The sequence below is a fragment of the Haliotis cracherodii genome, unplaced genomic scaffold (genome assembly GCF_022045235.1).
Source record: "Haliotis cracherodii isolate W230 unplaced genomic scaffold, xgHalCrac1.p SCAF_30, whole genome shotgun sequence".
Taxonomy (NCBI): domain Eukaryota; kingdom Metazoa; phylum Mollusca; class Gastropoda; order Lepetellida; family Haliotidae; genus Haliotis; species Haliotis cracherodii.
The window spans coordinates 79,722-84,921 of record NW_027266287.1 but is presented as its reverse complement, the minus strand read 5'-3'; positions in this window follow the sequence as shown (position 1 = coordinate 84,921).

Below are 5,200 nucleotides of genomic sequence, written 5' to 3'. Positions count from 1 at the left end.
AACACGCTGCCGATATATTTTTCTGTTGGCATTAAATATAAAGGATATAGTTATAAAGGGACACTGATACTTTATATTCTCCTTTGTATCTAATTTTTTACAAGGTGTTTTTCTTCGGGATAATCATGTATGTGAATAATAAATAATGCATTTACGTTTTGTTCTTTATAACTTTCACTTTGCACTGACTTTGACGGACCTAGCAAATACACTACCGGACAAAAGAGGATATGCACTCATGTTTGATGATCAGGGTTAAAAAAAGTGAGACAAACAAGAAATGGTGAATCGATGGAGATGGATTTGTTACGGGGGTTCAAAGTTGTATGTTGGACCTTAAGTTTGCATTGTTTTGGTGACTGTTTTCAGCCTCGGAAGGTGTGTAATTATGTTGTCAAATCCCATTGTCAAATGTACGTTCTTTTGCCCGGCAGTTTACATGCTTATGTTGAAGTCAGTTTATACCATCAGCGACCACACTACACTTAAACAAGGGCAGTCAGGTCCTTATTGAACAGTCCGGAAACGAGGTTACAGATACAAAGTGGTGCATGTTGCTGAAAAAACAGCAATAGGTCGTTGAGGGGAGCTTTCCAGACCAACGGTTCCGGTTAACGAGGCATTGGTGTATATGTAAAAACTATCAAATACCAAGATGTTACGTATTCCGGTGTTATAATAATGTATTACTGTAGATGCCAATGGATTACTGACAGCTTCATGTTCCCAAAGTGACGACAGAGGGCGATAGGTTCGAGATTTCGCTTGTCATGCCCAAGACCTAGAACTTTTCAATTTGGTACATATGATAAGGAAAATCCTTGGCGACCAACATCTTGTACTGCACACTTTATGCCTTCTTTAAACATCAGCACATCTAAGGGCAAAGGACATATATCCTTGAGGCCCATGCAGTGAGAGACCTACACGCCGCCTGTTGATTCCGCGTTAACATATGTGCGCAGCAACCCATGGTGGTCATAAGGGGCAACGTAAAGAATCTGTTTGGTTGATTGCGATATGGGACGTTGTTCATGTTCAATCACTGGATTGTCTAATCCAGACTCGATTATTTACTGGCCGTGTTAAATCGGTACATGTGCCTTTGTTGTTTAACGCCGCACTCAGTAATATTCCTGTTATATGACGGCTGCCTGTAAAAAGTCGAGTCTGAAACAGACACACCAGGGATTAATATTATGAACAACGTTCCAGGGGGTACATTAACGCGCTATCAAGTCACTGAACCTGACCACTGGATCCATTAAGTTGTCCCTTACGACCAGAATCGCATGAATTAACAATTCAGTCGCAACTGACAAAAAGCAATGTAAAAAAGCTGGACTATTGCTGGGGACATTTAACAAGGAAGAGAATGTGGTTTGAATATGCGGCTGTGAGTTTTAACAATTCAGTCGCCACTGACAAAAAGCAATGTCAAAAAGCTGGACTATTGCTGGAGACATTTAACAAGGAAGAGAATGTGGTTTGAATATGGGTCTGTGAGCTTTGAACCGGCTTTAAAATGAAGAATGAGGTGGTAGTGAATTGCTGTATATGAGCCAGCTTTGGATAAATCACAAAGGACAATGCAGAACAAGGCATGGTTTATTTCTCTATAAAACATTGTTCTATCACGATGTCATTTCTGAAGTTTGAAACATTTGCTGGCAACTTGATGTCGTCGTAAATTTGACGCTATTTGTGAGAGGGTAGTGAGTTGTTGGTCAACGCAGGTAGAAACATTAACAGAAAATGATCGTCAGTTGTTTTCTTTTTTGTGACAATATTCAGGAAATGCCAAACGTGTTTGGTTTTGTAATTCTTTTTTAAACACCCTTAAAGAGGCTGTCAATGGATGTTTAAACTTATCTCACACTTTGCATTTCACGTTCTTCTTTCGCTACTAAGTTGAAACGTGCCCAAACAAAGGGGTTACAAAAACAATTCAACCGAACACACCCAGCATCAACATGGTCACCTCCCAGTAATTTGGGTCATGCATGCCTTTCTTGCCGATTGAGCAGCATGCGCTGAACACGAGGTTTCCCCAGCTGTTAGTTCTCTTTCTAATCGCCACCTTGTTTTTTTTACACCAAGGAAGTTCATTTGATATTTCCCTTTTTTGTTCATTTTCCCTCTTTAACTGGACAATTTTCGTTTCTACCAGTCGATTTTCATCACTGACGAACAGCCGACACGCCGTTCCGCGTGTTTTTTTCTTGCAGAGGGATTTTTTCACCATCAGATGATGCTGCGACTGTCTTGGGCGTTGCCGCACTTTGGCGCGATGTGCTCAATGTGTGGATTTGCATCGTTTGGTATTTAGTTGCATTAATGTCGCCGCCGTGAGCAAGATAGGCTGTCTGACATTTACGACAAAATGACAAAAAACAATGAAAACGCCCGTAAAGAAACCAAGCAGATCGGCGAAACTATGAACGTGGATTCAGCTGCCGGTTTTATCGCTAGATAAAGATGGCATAAAAGATAAAAGATAGCTTCTGAACTTCCGACGTTTCTGTCTTGACCAAACTTGAAGAATGCATGGGCTTAGATGTACCAAACGTACTCTGGGCGTATGTGGATCCGACCAAAACATTTCTTCTTCTTCGCACTCTACCTTGACTGCTCTTACTATGAAAAGGGCTACCGGAAATTGCAATGCTTCTTCGTCACCTTCGTCTTCAGTAGCTGTGGTTGTCAAGCCTCCGTTCTTTGGTCGACATTCACTCATCATCGCTCCCGTCTACTGCTAGACGTTCCAGATCCCGAATTCGTCGCTCTCGTCACAGGATATCTTCTTAAGATTCATGTGGATCTTACTCTCGGGGTTTTTCTCACAAGGAACATCAAACTCCCGATGGACATCTGTGAAATGTCGGCATTCAACGGACAAACTGGCTTCCACAGCTTCATCGATCAACTGTAATCCACGAATACTGAAGGATCAGCATTCTCAAGATCGGGATCGGCAGTCTAGGGTTTGATAATCTAGGATTGTCGACTCTCACGGGGTTCCCGGATCAACATAATTCGAAGGTTCGTCGGACACCCAAGGACTCCTCGGAGATACAACATACTTCTCATGGTGAGATCTTCTACTTCAACCTCACTCTAAGCTGCTCCATAGGAAACCCTCAATCTGTGCTTCTGGTGCATTTACAGAAATCTCTTGCAGCCAAGGGTTACCCTAGAAGGGTAGCCAAGACCATTTCTGAGGATCATAGATCGTCAATTAAGTCACTACACGACCGTAAGTGAAAAGATTGTGAAGCTGACTGTCACGCACATAATATTTTTGCACCCGCTACGGCGTTACCTGAACACATTGCTGAATACCTACACCATCTTTGGTCAACACATAAGCTTACTGGATCTATCTTAGCCAGGCGCTTGACTTTGATGTACACCAATGGTCACAAAGATCTATGATTGCTGAACTGCAAGCATTAATTCAGTGTTACAGGTTGGCTGACCAGTTATATCGGCCTAGACTATCGACCTGGGAACTTAACTTCATCATTTAACTACGCCTGATTACGAACCTTTTGTCGAGAAGGACGTCAACAGAGTGCGATTTGAACGTCCCTTGTGTGGAAAACTTTTTCTGGATCTACGATTGAAGTTCATCCTGGACAACCTGATTTATTCAGGTTATTTACTATCCCATCTTTGGCGTCCATCTTGAATCCTCAGGATCGCGGAACCTTATCATTGTGTCCTGTAAGTGCACTTCGTATCTATCTTGATGTGGCGAAACCTCTTCAGCGTTCTCCGTAGATACTTTTTATCCGTCTTTCTACAACAGATAGATTCTCGTGAAACGATTTTTGGGGGGATTCGTTCGATTGTGAGCCGAGTTTATACCTTTGCTCCGGTTGCAACCCTCACGAAACTCTCGCTGTCGCCTCTACTATTTCTCTCTGTTGCAATTGTGGAAGGATGTTTCTGGATATCCGAATCGGTTTTTGCCTCCCACTATCTTCAAGATATCGCTGTTACTGCAGTACAATGTCTGCATCAATTTAGGCCATTGGTTCTCGCACAACAAGTCTCTAAGACACATTTCCTGATCCTGTTTCCTTGCATTACGTTTTGTCTCTAGATATATACCTTGGCATCTTTGATTGAGTTTTTACGGGTTTTCCCAGACTGAGTATCCAATCGGAGGATGCATTCACTCGTCAGTAGAGACTTAGGTCTAGAAGTAGTCGTAAGGCGCGGATGGATCTCGGTGTCCCGATCCCCTATTCCACTGCTTTAGGTGGGTGTTGATTGGTAGTTGACCGACGATCGTTTTGTGGATATTGTCAAGCGTTCCTCATCTAGTCTTAACCTAGCGATTCAACCTCCAAGCAGTAATCTTGCAGATTCGTTAGGCTGGATACATTCCGAATCGATTATAAGTCGTACTTTGTCTTGTTGAGCTTTACAACTACGCTCACTCACGAACATGTTACATTCGGGTGGGGATATGTCTTCCTCCCCGCCATCACAATTCCTCTGGCCTATCAAGCTCCAGAAAGACAATAAGTTGACTTGGCAGATCACGTGTTCGGCGCGTGAAGGTCAAGAACAAGAAAGGCAGGCATGACCTAGATGACTGGAAGGTGACCAATTGGAAACCTATGTTGAGGCACGTTTACACTTAGGATCGAAAGAAGAAAGACATTACATAGATAAAAAACGTATTATAAATATGCAATTAATTGTACAATTTACCATTTTAATATCTCATATTAGAAATAAGCGACTCGTGCTCATTGTCTATCGTAAAATAAAACACAGCTGGGAGAATCAACCTCTCGGGCTGCACTCCCCGTTCTCTGTTTTTCCTGCAGCACTTCATTGTACGAAAAACAACGAGCACAGTTGTTTATTTCTAAAACAAAAAGCTGGATTTCGAGGATGCTTTTATGCTAGTATGTAAAAATCAAATTCGAAGTGATGCATTTTTATGTTGAATTTTTTATAAACAGCTAACACCCGCTGTCAAGGTTCCGATTATATGGTTAAGTAGCATAAGCCATTTTGATTGCACGGTTCTGCACCCGACGACTTTAATTAATGGACTAATTGTTTCCTTACAAGAATATTTCTCTGTCAGCAACTACCATTTTAAAGTCATGTTTTTCCTGATTACAATTAAGGAGGGAATTACATTTACATTGCCACAAAAAATAGTTCATACACAGAA